This window comes from Otolemur garnettii, unplaced genomic scaffold (genome assembly GCF_000181295.1).
Source record: "Otolemur garnettii isolate 467f Iridium unplaced genomic scaffold, OtoGar3 scaffold00049, whole genome shotgun sequence".
In the NCBI taxonomy this organism is placed as follows: Eukaryota; Metazoa; Chordata; class Mammalia; order Primates; family Galagidae; genus Otolemur; species Otolemur garnettii.
Window position 1 is genome coordinate 7654823 of NW_003852444.1, and position 17206 is coordinate 7672028.

The 17206-nt window shown below is 42.2% G+C and overlaps 1 protein-coding gene across 4 annotated transcripts in view; it reads right to left on the reverse strand.

Moving 5' to 3' along the window:
- The window catches only part of CHRM2 (cholinergic receptor muscarinic 2), a 123424-nt gene extending 108069 nt beyond the window's left edge, over window positions 1–15355 (reverse strand). For 2 of the 4 annotated variants that reach the window (XM_012806249.1, XM_003791593.2), the window contains exons 1-2: window positions 14845–14933; window positions 14612–14768 (exon numbers count right to left, since the gene is read on the reverse strand). The gene's annotated coding sequence lies outside the window, so the exon portion shown is untranslated. Of the gene's footprint in view, window positions 1–14611; window positions 14769–14844; window positions 14934–15026 lie in introns of those variants that run through there. The other 2 variants (XM_012806248.1, XM_012806250.1) reach the window with 2 other exon arrangements.
- Window positions 15356–17206: the final 1851 nt, after the last annotated feature.

Consider the following 17206-nt stretch of genomic DNA (forward strand, 5'->3'; position numbering starts at 1 on the left):
TACGGGTACAAACTAGCGGTACGAACTCTTCTATCATCTTGGGAGCTGACACAGGAAAGATAAAAACAAAAAAAAAAAATGGATTTTCTATGACTCATTGAAATGTTTCAATTTTAATTTTCAGTCTTCATTGAGTATGGAATTATCTTCTAGCAAGTCAAGATAAGCAGCTTTATTGCCTGGAAAAACATCCTTTTTGATTTTGCCACCGAGTAACCCCTAAAGAGAATACAGTATTTACAAACAAGGCTTCTGGCATGTTCTTTTATACTTCTCTGCCCTCTCACTGTTCCGAACACCTCTTAAAATAGCTCTGCAAGTGCCTTCCCCACATTCCCCAGGAGCACATTACGTTCCCAGTGTAAATGACAGTGGTCTGGGAAAGCATTCTATCACCCCACTGTAAATTTCTCTGGACCATGAAATGCTCAGTGTCCCAGACAACACCACCTCCTCAACTCACCACCAATTGCTTCTCCCCTCCACTTTCCTAAGATACAAAGCAAAGCGAAAAAGACAAACAAAACAATGGGCACTACATTTTGAAAACATATGTGGCAAAGCTGGTGAATTTTATAGTTAGCAGGACCTTAGAATGAGGTAAACTGCTTTGGGAGGAAAAATGCATGGGCAGAATTAGGAGAGGTAACATCAGAATACGGTTTTCTAAATTTTCGTTTTTTTCCTCCCTCTCAAGATACTGCACAGGCAACTTTTGAAAATCTGACAGTAGACATGACAACAGAGTTTCCTAATGACCTTCGGAAATGGGGACGCATAAGAATGAGGGAGATTTTGATGTTGCTTTAGAAAAGAGTCTGTCTGTCACACTTCTTTCTGCTTTTTGAAGTTATCAGACAACTCCAGGGAAATAAATACATTGTGTAATTTATTTTCACTTATTCTTGATTATGTAATGTTAAAAGGTTAAAGTTGATGTCTTTCTGTAAGCATATACATGATTTTAATAAGTATCCAGATAGAGACTGCAAAGATTAATGAAAACCTTAATTATTTACATGGGATTCAGTAGCAAAATGACCAAACCCCTGGCAAGCAGGCAAGTGGCCACTCAGAAGAGCAGTTCCTTGAATCAGAGGTGATGCTAGTCACGGTACGGTGATGCAGTTACGGCGGGTTGAGTGTCAGTATATTTAAACTCCAAACTGTGGTTCTATCACCTCAGATTACTATCACTCACATAATATAGCGTGCTGAGATATAAAGTACAGGCACCAGACTAGATGATGTTGGACACCCCCACCAAAGCCTTGAACCTGTAAAGGTTAAGAAACTAATGGTAAACTAACAATGATAAAATTATCTACAAAGTCCAGATGCTTATCCACTACTTTATCCTGCCAGACAGACCCTTTGGGAGATGCCTGAGTCTCAAGACAGACAAAGATGTTGAAACCTTCTCTTTGTAAGCTCCCTAGGAAGTGGTGAAGGCAGGTGGATGATCCTGCCTGCTGCAGAACACACATTCACGGTAACTACCGAGGCTGCAGTACTCTGTTATGAGGGACTGCTAAGCCTTGTGCAAACGAAGGGATGAAAGTGGGCACTTAAGTGCAATACTTCTCCTTTCCCCTTTCCCCACTGCCAGGTGACGGTAGAGAGAGGATCAGGTAGGAGGAATAAGTTGGGGTGCAATCAGAGTGTAATGAGCGGAATACACATTCCGCAAACAGTGGCTAAATGAACAGCCCCCTTGTATATTTATTGTATGAGGAGGGAGGGTATTCGGGGGGACCTTACCTAATGTGCATGATGCAATGACCCATTTCAAATCTATTGAAAATAGTATAATTGTGATGGATGTGTTAATCATTTCAATGTAAGCATTTCACATTATATTATCAAAGCAGTACACTGAACCCCATAAAAGCATCAATGTACACAGTTAGGATTTAATAAAAACATTAAAAAAGGGAGTGGAGGGGAAGAGGAGGATAGGGGCACAGGGAGGATGAGGGAAGGGGAGGGAGAAGAGCAGGTTTCTTTAAATGAAACCAGAGAAAATTAGTGAGAATTTCATTGTATAAAGGCGTTGAATATAAGGTACGTGCATAAGACAGAGTGGGCCCGAGCAAAGATATTAAAAGTCGAGTTAAATAAGTGGGCCCTGAAAGCTGCTCAGTGAAAAGCTGGTGTTTGAAAGGCTGGACTGCTTAGAGCAATATACCAAACAATATCAATTTCCCTGGAGGCAGAGAACAGAGAAAGAGTGCAACCCAGGGAAGCACTAAACTACCTGTTAGGACTTCTCTGGCTTCTCCAACAGAAATAAGAATCTCTGCCAGCTACTGGGAAAGCCAATCAAGATTTATAGTCTTTCATTTTAAATCAGGGTCACATGGTCTTTCAAGAAACTATCTTTTGTTTGGGCTTTTAACGGTTTTTTTTCTCTTTTTTTATTAAATTGTAGCTGTGTACATTAATGCAATCATGGGGTGCAGTGTGGTGTTTTCACATAGAATTTGAAATATTTTCATCAAACTGGTTAACGTAGCCTTCATGTCATGTTCTTAGTTATTGTGTTAAGACGTTTACACTCCACTCTTAGAAAGATTCACTTGTAGAGTCTAAGATTATGAGCTTTCAACTGTTTTTACTCAGCTTCATCATGACTCTGACTGCTGAAGCGTGGAAGATCAATGGAAAAAGAGAAATGAGAAGAAACAGCTCTGTGGTGACCTTCTCCCATCTTCTCAAATTTATAAACTCAAGGAAACAGAAGAGTTGCCAAAACTGAGAAAACAAATCGGTTAAATCCTTCAATGAAGAGGTGAAAAGCTTTTTGTTGTTGGAATTACAAAACTTAAAAATTCTGTGAAAAAGATAACAATGGTAAAATACAGTTAAATTAAACAAAAATAAAACCACAACATGCCAAATAACAATACCATTTTCTCACTAATGAAATAGGAATAGGGTGGGTTAGAGAGGGTAAAGAGAGCATTAAAATACTCAGGACATGACTTTGGTGGCTATTTTTGGAAAGTTTCAGAATTTAAGAACATGAAAATAAATGATTAGAAAAAAAGCTAGTACAAGAATACAATAATGTACATGGCAAAAAGGAAAAAACTCTAATACGTTAGTAAAATCTGTCTTCAGGGAGCAAGGGAAAACTTTTCCTCTTTTAATGAAAATTCCAAAGAAAAATTAATGTAATGGAATATTAGTCCGTGCCACAAAGACAGGAGCTACGCATCAAGCCATGAAAAGACACGTATCAACCTTAAGTGAGTATTCCAGAAAGCAGTCTGAGAAGACGATCTAGTGTATGAATTCGAACACGTGACAGTCTGGAAAAGGTAAGAGCACGGAGATAATAAAAGCAGCAGTGGTTGTCAGGAGCTGGAGAGCGGGAGGAATGAACAGGCAAAGCACAGAGGACTTTTAGGGCAGTGTAAACACTCTGTATGATACCCTAACGGTGGGCGCGTGTCACCATACACGTATTCAGACCCACAGAATGTACAGCACCAAGCGTGAACCTAACTTAAAGTATGGGCTCGGTTGACAATGACAAGCCAACATAGTTCATTGATTGTTACAAATGCCCTGCTCTGTTGGGGAGTGTTGATAGTGAAGGAGGCTGTATGTTCACAGGGGCAGAGGGTATATGGGAACTCTCCACATCTCCTGCTCAATTTGTCTGTGAATTTAAAACTTCTCTAAAACATAAAATCTATGAAAAATAGTGCAGCAATTGTCTTCCAATAATGATACATCACAACAAAAAAAAATTGAATTTTAGGTAACTGACCTCTTGATTTCAAATTTTATTTTCAAATATATTAGAAAACTGAGGTAAGAGTTCATGGGAGTTTGGAAGAAATAATAATTTTAAAATGTCATCAAATGTTTGCGGCAAGTGTAATGAAATAAGTGACACCAATTTAATTAAGAAGCAAATAGGAATGAACTTTAGACATTCTGACCAATATTGGTGCAGGGATTTCAGTGATTTAGATTCCCAAATCTTAGGGAAATCACGTCATGGATTTAAAGTCACCACCAATTATTTCTGAAAATGCCTCTCAGACCTCAAGCGGGGCCCAAGAATAAAAATAGGAAGCATATTTATTAAAGGAGAAGAGAGAAGGGCTGCCAATTATAGCCAACCCTCTAGATTCAATGTCTACAAAATAATGAGACTAAACCAGACCTGAAAATATAACAAACCTTATACACATTAAAAACTGAAAAACTACAGAAAGGCAGAACCAATTAAGGAGCTGAGGATTGGGAAATGAAAAAAAACATTCAAGAGGAATGGGCCATTGGGAACTTGTATTGTGACAAAGAAGCAAAATAAACCAGTGAACATCAAAGAGGAGACATTTAACAACCCTCCTTTCTTCCATGAAAATGATACCTGAGATTCAATCTGAATACTTCAATGATAGAAAACGATGTCATTTTGCTTTGTTTGAATCTGGAAACTTGCTGGAAAACAAATATGACCTACTTTCTGCGTCAATATTAGACAATAAAGTCATTTGAACTTTGGTAAATTCTTACAGAGATAAAAGCTGGGGAAATCACCTTATAAATAAGAGAAATTTAAAGAGGCATGCTAAGGATGTGAATTTCCTGAAGAGCGTGTTATGTAACTAACAAACTGCATGGGAGAGGTGCAATTATCACTTTAATTAATTAGGGCCCCCTTATAGCTCCCTTGTGAAAGATAATCCTTGATTAAAAGTGTCAGTATGTAAAAATATTGACTGATATTGAAACGTAAGAGTGTGAAATTTTAATTAATTGTAAAAAAAAATGAGCAAGTATTATATCGTGTACCAATAGACACTGATGATTCTCAGAAGACATGGCTCATACACACAAATGTTTAGTGTTGAGAATGGACACGTGAACAAGAACAGAATTAATCTGCTGATGGTTTATCCCTTAGAACAGGAAGCTCCTCTGGCCTTGTGTGTGTGTCTGCAATGCAGAGCTTAGTGTTAAGTAATATCAATGTATAGACATTTTGAAATATAAGTGGATAAAACGATAACATCTTACCAACACCGTAATATTTTCCTAGTCAACAGAAGTGTTTCAAATACTCATGATATCATATTTTATGCCTTGTAAATTTCATACTTAGAAGTCTTGCTGAGTGAGCTTCTTCTTACCTCCATGCCTAGAAAGAGCTCCCAAGGGATCAGGAAGGCTCAAGCATTTTCAAATTTGAAGCTAGGAGATTAGCAGCCAAGACAGAGATTCTAAACCTCACCCAGGACTGATTCCTCTCATGTAAACTCTGTTCTTAAATGATTTGATTTTCTGAACACTCACTGGAAGTGAAAATTGGTTCTATTCCTTTTTCTTCCTTTTTCTCTTTTCTTTAGCTTTGTAAAAATTAAAGGCCAGATAATATAATTGAATAAACCCTTAAAGAAGTTGCTTACGGTATACTAAAACAAAAGGAACACAAAATGCAAAAAACTAGCTTTGATCTTAGATGGGGGATGGATGCCCAAAGCCAAAAACTGACTCTTGCACCTAGAACAAATTATTTAGCATCAATGAGTCACAATTCCTAGACTTAAAAAAGGTAACATGCATCTACCACGTAGGGTTGATATGAGGTATGGAAAAAAATATACATAAAACAATGGCCTGGGTCCTGAATATTGGTAAAAACTTAAGAAACAGTGGCTGCCATTTCATGCCTTTTGTCATCATTATTATTGTCACAGAACTCTTCCACAATTCTGAAATTTCCCCCGACATTGAAACCTCTATTCACGAGAAATATCTAGTCATGTTCATTTTTAAATAAAAGCAAAAGTGGGACTCCTCGCTCACTTTGAATGACACTCACTTGTCAGAGGCCAAAGAAATGAAACCTACATTATCCAAGGCTCAAGGCTCTTCCTGCCTTTGGTACCCTCAGCACACAGTACCAAAAAAAAAAAGAAAAAAAAAGAAAAGGAAAAAAGTCTATAATATTTAGGCTTACATGGCAAGACATAACTGCCCACTGCATTGATAAAATCTGATAGAAAAGTAATTTTGAGGTAAAGCAAGAAAACATCCGGCATATCTTGGAAGCATGCTTTATCCCGAGGGCTGCTCTTTATCTTCCCCTGAAAATGAAACCAAATGCCCTGATGCTCTCCAAAGGGCACAATTAGGAAGAATTTTCTTATCATTTCCTATTTTCCTGCTGGTTAAGATAGAAGCCTCTTCCCTTTGTAAGAGTGCCAAGGAAGACACAGTGTATTAGAAAACCTTCATCATGCTCAACAATATGAAATTTTGCAAAAATTATTTGATTTCTTCTACCAATAAAATCATTCTGCTGTTAGCTTTGGCAGAAAGTGAGAAACAATAAACTTAGACAAGTCTATCGCTCCCCGTCTTACCCTTCTAAAGAGCTCCTTAGTAGTTAATTACATAACCAGGAAACAGGAGGCTCCTCTTCCTAAACTATTTCATCTTGGGTTTTGACTTGGCATGAATGGGAAGGTAAGGAAGGGCTTCTTTGCTTTATTAAAGCGGAATAATCATCGACATGACTAAGGGTGAACAGTAACATCAGGAAAAATCATTATACCTTTCTTATTCCTGAATGGGGTATTTTATCAGTTTGTCACTTGGGATCATCATACGCAAAAACATTTTGCAACAGCAGCAGGGAAAGGTGTCCACGTTAACTTTTAACACAATTCCCTCACACTCACTAACTCCCTAGTGAAGGGGCTGGAAGAGAGGAAGAAGCAGCCCAGGTGCGTGGTCCAGCTAGATCTGTAATGAAAAAGCCATCAGATGGAAGAGTACGCCAAACAGCTTTGCAATGGTCTGGGAAGACATGATAGAGAATGAGTGAAATTGTGGAAGAGAAACATTAGGAAACAAGGCATAGGAAAGAAATTAAGTACTTATTTCTTATATGACCAGGACTGATTTAGTTGTAATGATATAAGCTATGCAGATGGGGAGATGTCTTCTAAATAAACAGACAGATACTTTACTTTCATCTAAGTTGAAAGATATATATATGTCAGTCCTATTGACTCATATAGAATTTGCCTGGGAAATAAAAATTTCTCTAGGATACAATGAAGCGCTCAGTCTGGGCTTTAATGGCCCACATAGCAGTGGAAAATTTATGTTAACATTGATGACAACATTTGGGTTTAGCATCCAATCTTTTTCCCTCTTTAATGCCTTTGAAATTTAAATTCATCACTCTGCTGTTATAAAAAGCGCAGTCTTCTGATTACCTATCTCAACTAGGAGGTTCTTGTTAAAAATCTAGATTCCCAGTCCTTACTCTCAACCTGCTGACTCAAAATCTTTACAAAAGGAATGAGATATTTTTGATATTCAACTTGTGAATTTTAAAGAGCTTCTTAGGAGATACTACTTACTTAACTAATTCCCAATCTTGTCATCCAAGGCCCTATATGAGATGGTTATGTATGCTGACAGCTGAAAAAGTTTGGCTAAGAGGTCAGCATTCAATGTTTATAGGGTTCTCAGCCTTGAGAAAGAGGAGTCCTACTTTTCTGTGTCCAATAAATATAGATAACTTCAAAAGACTGGCCTGCTACCATACTTATTGTGATTAATCTTCACTAATCTTAAAACATGTAGAACCTCAGCTTTGTTGTTGCCATTGCTGTTCATTGTCTAAGTGATGGAATTTGAATTTAAACTAGTGTTTAGCCCGTGAAAATGCTTAGAGCACCTTTGATGTAATAAAATGGAAAGGGCACTGTGCATATTTATGGGGTTATATATCATCTCTGCAAAAAATTGAGAAGTTAGCTGTTAAAAATAAAGCTCTGTACGAACGCATTTTCAATGCATATTGCCGTCCCTTATAAAAACTGCAGCCTCTATTCTCCCATCATCTGTGTCCCTAACAAGTCCTAGTTGTTACTGTACAACTAAGAACACATAAAATTGTTCCAGTTGCCTACCAGTTTTACAGGTTAACTCTTTCATAAATAAGTCATTTTAATGACTAGGAAAACAATTCAGCCAAACTCAGAGAGCTCCTTAAAATAAGAACATTCGTGTCTTCACCTTCCAAGATGCATTATTGTGAATATTAAGTGACGACCATGTCATTATTATTATTATTATTATGTACATCAAAATAACAAGCACACACAGAACACTCAGTGTCTAGCAGGCAATGGGGCTGCTTGGCTGTGGGAAATTAAATGACATAGAAAAAGTAAATTATTCATCAAATTCATCATATCATATCGTAGCCTTTCTTCTTTTTATTATTATTATTCAGATGGCTAGAGGGTAAGTATGATGTTTGTCATTGTGAATTGGCATAATAATAAATTCAACAAAGAGGAAGAGGAAGAAAAAGAAGAGAAGCAGAATAAAGAGAGACTAAATATGTGGGCTAATGTTTACTTAGCACGTACTCTGCACCAGTCATTACACTGAGCTGCTTATAAATGTTCTCTCTCTGTGCAGCGGGGACACGGAGGGAATGGCTGTGGAAGAGGTGGCTGACAAAATGGCCTTGATTATTTATGGAAGCTCTCGTGTGGGTTTGATTTCAGGGTTTATCCTAGACAGCTGAGAAACACTGAAGAGTTTTTACCAAGAGAATAACATGCGCATATTTGCATTTTAGAAAGGTCACTCTGGCAGTGCGGGGAGTAGATTGTACTAGAGAACGCCTGGAGAGTGGGAGACCAGTTGGAAACATATGGCTCTGGTGATAGTCCATGTGAGAGGTGCTAAAGGTCTGAAAAGCGGTGTGGATGGAGGGAGCCAGTGGGTCTAGGGAAGCCTCCATAAGAGACTTTGGAGTAGTAAATTTGACATAGTGACTGATTAGGGGGCAGCAGTGGAATTGGGAATAAGGGAGAAAGAAGGCGTATTTACAGCTTCTCATTCTCCCTCTGAGTTTTGCATGTAATTAGTGATTAATAACAATGTGCAGATGGATATTATTTACTCAATCATACACCGTAAAACTTCTAATTTTCCCACCTAACAAATATTTCTTTTCTCTCTGTCTCTTTCTCTTTCACATACATATACATTCCGCAAGAGAAAAAAGTTTCCATTGTAAAAGATAGAAAATTTCCATTTAAAGGTCTGAAAAACTTACACACACACAATATTCTATTAGATTCTCCTCCTGGGGTATCTCAATCACATCTTTTTGTCATACAGAAACATCTTCACAACCTTAAATATATAAAGATCATCCCCCAATCCTTGCCATAACTTTCTAGAACTCTGCATAGTAAGTAGTACGTAACATGCCCACCCAACAAATGTCACCCACTAACCTCTTTGCTTAAACTTATATTAATTCAAAGTCTTTCTTGCTTAGGTCCATTTGAATTTGTAATTGAAATTAAAATTAATTCTAAGTTTTACAAAGAATATCCTCGTCCTTTCTAAACTAATGTGATTCCTGTTATTGAACACCAGAGGGCATCTTTCAGTGATAACCTGAATTTAGGAGGGAAGGGGCAGCGGAAGGAGAGAGAGAAAAAAGAGAGAAGGAATTTCATTACTAATGAAAGAAACTGATATTTTAGTGTGCACCCTTATCTACCATGAAACATTACCATGGTAACAGCACCAGTTAAGATGATTGTATATTTAGGTCATAGTATAAAAGAAGGAACTTGAACATGTGGGGGGGAAAGGAAATAAAGTAAGATAAGAATATAGAAAGAGTAGAAGGAGGCTAACCAACCAGAACTTACCTCATTCTTTGCTAATAGCAGTTCACAAAATAACATTACATATTTCAAAGCAAATGCAGATCTTAAATTCTAATTAAAATTAAATGGAGCCATTGCAATTCAGAATCCTAAGTGCCAACAATCTTATAAAGACAGAGGAACTCATCTAGCATAGCAAAATGAAGAGCCAGCTAAACTTGCAGTTGGGATGTGTGTGTTTTTATGCAGTGCTTATTGAGCTGTGTCACCTTGGAGAAGTCTCTTCATCTACTGCCTATCATGAATTAAACTGGGTGATGTCAAAATCATCTTTTACTCTTGTGCATGGGCCAACAACAACAAAATGTATTTAGCAATACCTCAGCGGAGTTGATAGGTGGAAATGGCATCTGCCGAAATGTCAGGTGATTTTGATGGCCTTGATTCCTCTGCCATACTTGCCAATTAAGTACCCTGTGCCAACTAAACACCTAGTCAACCCTAATCTTCTTTGCTTAGGGTGTAGGAGATCCAGAGAGAACATACAAAGTTGACTCTGAGAATCACAGCTTTGTATTTCCCAAACACAGGGAAAACAAGTGCCACAACTATTTATAGGGAGTCAACCAGCATAGAATAAGGCAAGAGCTGTGGGGTGCAGCAGGTTTGTGTTTGAAGTCCAGGTTCACAACTTAGCAGCTGTGTGATCGTGGATCATGACCAGACCCATCTGAATGCTGGTTTCATCCTCTGTCAAATCAGGAAAATAACATCTACTTCATAGGATCATTGGAACTGTAAGATGAGAAAACTGATGAACCTGTTAACTAATTCCACAAATATTTAGTAAGTTCCTGGACGTGCTTATCACTGGCTCAAAGAGTGAAGATAAAGCACTGACAAATCAGATAATATAACACACGTAAGTAAGTACTTAGAACAGTGAAGGACTTAGAACACACTTGGTGAAAATATCTGTCCAAGGAAAGATGCCCTGTTTCTGTTTCCCTGTGCAAAACACACACCACAACCTCCACCCTGTCCTCAGCCAGTTTGGGAGACACAATCAGTACGTTAGCAATGATAACCCTTAATGAAAGACGTCTCAGAGCACCTGCTCAGTGGACATAGTGGGTGTAGGTGATAAGAAATGAAAGCCAGCCAATTTCTTCATTTCAGAAATGAAAGGAGGAAATTCAGCACATTTGATCCATGGGAATCTGCTGAGGAATATACCTCAGAGAACCCACATCATAAAATGTCAAGCCACATCAAATACAAGTTTAAGTGAAGAAAACTAGTTCTCCAAGGGAAGTCTGTGTCAAAACCCTTGTCTGTCTCTATCCTTTTTAAGGAAAGTTTAAGACAGGATTAAGAAGGTTTGAGTGGTCATGTGAAGACAGTTCCTGACAGGCACTGCCACCTGCATAGCCTAAACAGGCTGGCACCAGTGACGGAGTTGAACCAAGTATTGGCATACCCACAGATTCGTGCCCCTTTTCCTTCTGTCTCTCTCCCATTTCCTCTTCATTTCTCTTTTATTCTAATTTCTCCTCTTCTTCCTCTTTTGCATTTACTTTGACTTTATTCATTGCTGTGAGTCAGAGACATCTGACCTCTAATTAGCAGCATAATCGCCATTGAAGACAGCATCCTTCATGTTTCCTGGGCCTTCGCTACCATCCCTGGGGTCAGGACTACTGTTGTTTTCTTTAGATCTCTAAAGCAGTGGTTCTCAACCTTCCTAATGCCATGGCCCTTTAATTTAGTTCCTGTGGGTCGCAACCCACAGGTTGAGAACTGCTGCTCTAAATCTACACACCCCTCTTTTGCCCTTGGACCTGTGGTTCAGCTGCTCTGGAATTGAAATTGGAAAATTGTCTAATAAATATGAGTTCACCTGGCTTTGAAGACTGCGTGGGCAATGAAGGGTTACATTTACAGCGGTGTATGTTTTAATGTGAAGACACCAGTCCTAGTCCCTCCCCCAAATTGAGACACTGCAGGAAGTCGCTGCAAAGACATTTTACCTGTGTTTGAACTGCTAGTCTCTTTCCCATCTGTCTCTGAAGTCAATTGAGAACTGAAAACACACATTCCCAGTTTCTCTTATACTTGAACTTGAACTTGAAAGCAATATTCAAATGCACCTGTTTTCTCAGTCCAATTTCCCTCCAGGTAGCCTGAGGCATACTTACAAAAACAAACACACCTCTTGTTTCATAGGAGATAAAGCAGCTGTCAGGTAGCCTACCCTGAATTTTGGATCCCAGGACTTTTCCATACTCCCACCCAGGCCTCTTCACGTAGCTTTTAAATAGTAAACTCACTTGGCTAGAGTTTCTACACGTTTTAGGAGCAGGTCACATTTTCAAGTTTTAATTGTATTATTGTTTAGCCAAGAAAAGCAAAGAGGGTTTATAGGGAGTCGCTTATCTATTGTACTGCCACAACTGGGGCGCATTAATAACAATGAGAGTTCGTCTGGCATTAACATTAACTTGTAACTTCTCCGAGTCCTCAGCTGCCAAGCCTGCAAAGCTGTGACATTGTTGGCACACAGTTCTCCCATCCATTTGACAAGGAGTCTCAAAAGTCCATTATCTGAATTACCGCCTAATATAGTTCCCAGCATGAAACTGTCCCTTTTCCAAGACTACTGGTTTTGCCTCTGTGATCATCAGTGCCTTTGTTGTTACTGCCCAGACATGACACAAGTATGTCTAATTGCCGGTTCCACTAAAGAGTATCTTCATCACCACCCCTATTATTTGTTTATCAGTAAAAATGCATACATATAAAATATACATTTCCTATTATACATTTATACATGTGTATCCGTTGCCAGCAAAACACAATGCACGCCCCTTGCTGCACAATCCGGGGTTCCTTACTTTAGACTTGAGGAGTCTCTCAGAGAGTCGCCCTGCCCCCATCCAGAGACGCCAGAATTGGCTGGACTGGAGGGAGGTGCTGGCCCACCCCAGCACCAGCACCAGCCATGGGACCCGGGCTTCCCTGGGCAGGTCAGCTCCAGTGGGGGACACCTGAGTGGAGCGAGGGCAGGGGCCTGCAGCGTGGCAATCCCAGGCGCTCTCAAAGCTCCCCACAGCCCCGACAGAGGGCGAGGAAGCAGGGTTGGGGGATTCTTCCCAGAGTTCCCCACCACCACCACCTCGTTCCCAATCCAAATTCCAGTTTTGCAGAGGCCCTTTAGGTCGCCCCAGGGTTTCTCTCAAGTCCTGACTGGCTCTCCTGTCGCCAGCGAAGCCCTCTGCGCGGCCTAGGCCGTGGCGGGGGCCAAAGGCACCCGGGACTGTCGAGCGCGAGCTTCGTGCTGGAGCGCCGGCGGGTGTGTGGCGGAGCGTGGGGACGCGCGTGTGAGTCTGGCTGCGTGTACTAGGGACGGACAAATCACATGGCAGCAACACACCCAGTGCCACCCAGCCCCAGCTCTAAGAAAAGAGCAGGAAAAGCAAAACAAACAGAAAGGAATAGAAAAAAGAACTAGGAAGTCAAAGTCGGAGACCCAGAGCGTGAGGACTGGGTGGAGCGGCGCCTGTGCTGGGTTCCCGGCGTCTGGCTAGACAGACCTGGAGTCCTGGGTGGCCACACACAGACGTGCGGTGCCTGTGAACTGCCATAAGGACGCTGGAGGGCAGCTAGGGCGACAAGTCAGCAGCCGACAGCTTTGCTTCCCTAACGAGTTTACCTCTATTTTTCTGCTTTCCTCCCACCTCTCCGCACCGGGTAACTCTTCCCCCGGCGGTTTCCATACATCCAAGAGCCTTGGTCTCATGGCCAGGGACTGGCGGGGTGGTGGACCCTCCCTTGCAGGATTCTGTGGCTCAGAGCAGCCTCCAGGACAGCGATGGGCAGGAGGATAAAGAGATGCGGGCGCCGAGGGGACGGAAGCAGAGGGTGTGCCTAGTTTTGTCAGTAATTCTGGGGAATTATCTCTTCTCCTAGGCTAAGCTGCACTTATCCCGCGGGGACCACCCCAGCGGCGCCTGGCAGAGCGCACCGGTGGAATTTCTGCACGTTCTACCCGCCCCGGGCTTGGACTGCACCTGGCGGGCTCCGAAAGCTACAAGTTAGTGGCTTTGCCCAGGTCCACAGACGCGGGCGGGGAGAGAGAGGCGTTGGGTGCAGTAGTCCCCTATTTATGACCCCGAGGTCCGGCGGAGTGGCTCAAAACCCATTGTGAGTTGGGCGACAAAGCCCAGGCACACTCCGGGACCTCACATGCTCTGTGCTGGGACCCTGCCATGGAGGGCAGCAGACCTCTTGTGCGGGGGTGAAACAGGATGGGGTTGCAGAAAGCTGCCCTCTCCTTTGTCCTGAGACCCATTTCCCCTCAGCTTCTTTACCCGGTCTCCTCAGGGACCGCAGTGACAAACCTCGCTTTGGCGCCTGAGGGGTCTGTTCAGATGGCGGAGCCTGGGGACCGTGGGGAGCCGGGCGAGTCGGGCCTCCACCCCAGGCTCACAGAAGACACGGTCAGACACCAGGGAGGAAGTCCGAGGGGACCGAGAGGCGAAGCGCCCCAGTTTTCGGTGAGGGCCTCTGGAGTGGGGGGCAACAGGGAGGTCGGTGACAGTGGTCAGGAAGGACTGGATGAGAGCGACGCCCCACAAGCGCGGTGCCCAGGTTGCCTGCTTGATACTCCTCGGGACTCGGTGACCTGCGGAAACCGCACTCCCGCCCTGCTGTGTGGTTAATTTGACCCTTCCTTCCAGACCGCCATCGCCTGCCCTCAGCCCTTCAAGCCCGAGGATGCAAAGTTTCCATTGGAGAACGGGCTCAGGTGGAGGACCGCTCTCCGATTTGCCCCAGTTCCGACCCTGGATTGGGGGACTGGGAGAGACCCCTCCGCTCCGGAGCTCCTGGCGTGGAGAGCTGCGGGCTGAGCAGCGAGGTGCTCTTACCTGCGGCCGGTTCAGCTCCGGTTGCCTCCCCTGGCTGCGCTTTGGTGAGCTGGCAGACGCGAGGAGCCCTTCCCGGGTTCAGGGCCGAGGCCCCCGGGCGCGAGCTGCGCACCGCTTAGAGTCCGAAGCCAGCAGCCGGCTCGCTTTCTCCCTTGATCTTACAAGAGAAAAGGAAAGATTAGTTGGTGCCGCGACACTGGAGGGGTGGGGCGGGGGAGGCGGGGAGAGCGCACCCAAAGGCTTTGGGCGAGAGCTGCGGGGCTCGCTGGCGCGCAGGCAGAGTCCCTGGCCCCACACGGGTCCCAGCCACTTGGCCCGTCTGAGACCTGTTAGTGGTTTAGACTGGAGTTAAACTGACACTGCCCCCGCCCTCCACCCCAAACCATCCAAGGAAAAGCAAACAAGACTTTCAAACCTGGCTTTCACGAAGAGTCTGGAGACCAACATAGAACCCAGACCTCGAGGCACTGGCGAGCAGGAATGGATTCATTTCTTCACCAAAGTGTTTGCGGAAGTAGGATTGAGTTCGGGGGGCAACACCTATCCCAGTGCCTCCGGAGCTTTCCTAGTGGAATCTGCGATTTCCAGGCTCTGGACAATCCGCAGCTTGGCGCGCGGGCGTGCGAGTGTCTCTGTGTGTGTGTGTGTGTGTGTGTCCGCGAACGCTCACTCGAGTGGCTCTTCTGGGCGCCTTGGTATAGCAAAAGAGCGTGTCTGTATTGGTGCTTGTGTGTTCGATTAGCTGCAATGGGCGGACAATTTCTGGGGAGAACATTTACAATTTTCTTTCAACATGACAGGTTCAGTTGCCGTTGGAGGCTCTCCTCCAATGAAATCTTTCCTGCTCTCTGATTTGGCGGTTCTTCCAAGCAAATATGACAGTCTTTTCTCCAGGCTCTTTCCTGCTCCTCTCCATTTCCATCCCCTGAACCTAGCTCTCCATCTGCAATTTCTACATCAGAACTCCCCCTCCCCCCCACACCCCGGGTCCCATCCCCGCAAGTGTGTGATTGCTACAGAGGTGACATGGCACATTGGGAGGAACTCAGTGTTGCTTTTTGGTTGCTGAGGATTCTTAAGCCCAGTTTTTCCAGGTGGGAAAATGTTGGACTAAATCCACGATGCTTATAAATATATAATCGTGCTGAACTAGCCCCAGATTGTTTATTTCTCTGGGAGGTTGACACATGCTTTGGAAGAACAGGTAAATTTTTTTTTCTTGTTTCAAACACGGGGCAATGACCATATTTTCTTCAACTAATGGGCAGAAGACAAAATTTATTTGTTGCTCCAGGGAATTTGTGATCTCCATAAAAAATGTAAAATGCAAACTTTTGTGTTTGGATTAGACTTCAATTTTTATTTCTTTATTTTAATGAGAAATCCCTTCCAAGAATGTGCTTCTTATTTTCAGGTACTAACCCCTTTCAAGGTAGATACAATGATATAATTCTAAAATATGGCTGGGGACAAGATTACTTTAGTAAAAGCATTTGTTTATATGACAGTAGCATAAATAAATGATATATGGGCTGCGTTTTTTTTTTCTTCTACAACTTCAATCAAATGAAAAAACTAGGAAGTTGAAACCTTAAATTGAATAACCCTTCACCACTTTTTGGGTCCCAGAGAGAAAGAGCAAGGTAAAGATGCATTGTTTTGATATGGCCAATTAAATCCAGTTCACATCTTTATGCCCAGGCATTTGCTAGGTGTTAAAGGACATTCAGAACAGCAAAAGCCACTGTTCCTGTTCTTTATGAGTTTCCATTCCTGTTGGGAACAAAGACATCCAGGTGGAGCAACCTGGATAGCAGTTGACAATCAAGATGTTTAATAATATAGTGACATAAATCTATTGATCAATGGAAATCAGGGAGCTGTAAGTTTCTGCTCTTTCTGTTAATTCAGAGCTATCACCAAGGAGGACCTGACACAAATTTGATTTTGCTTGATTGAAGTCATCCTGAAATCAAGCATTTATAAGACTGTGTCTCTGTCTCCAGCCTCTGCACTCACATTGCACCGTCACTGGGAGATTATAAGATCCCTCTTAGAAAATCAAAACAGCCTGTCCAGCCTTGTTCTAGGTCTCTGCCAGCATTTATTACATTTTATTAAATATCCGATTTTGTCATTTCTTTTCCCTTAGTTGCTCTTTTGGAAATGAACTCACACTTTCCTTCCTTACTCCATTCTTTCCATAAGCCCTTGCAGTTTCTTAAGTATTTGTGAACACAGACACACAAACACACACACACACACACACACACACAAGCAAATAAGTGAAGGGGAATAACTCCCTGACCAGAAACAGAAACGAAAACCCAGTGATTTCTTCTATTTTTTTCATTCATATCATTAGGAATATTAAGCCCCCTTTTACCAACAGGGCTACACATTAAAAAAAGTAATAAAGTAAATAGCCAATGAATGAGGGCTAACAAATACTTTCTTAAACATCAATAAAACAGAGTCTATGTGTCCTGAAGTACCATGTTCAGTATAAATCACGATACTTAAAGACTTTTAGAGAGAAGCTATGAACCAAAGTAGGATTTCTAGAAACCAATCATCAATGATGTTCATTTTCTT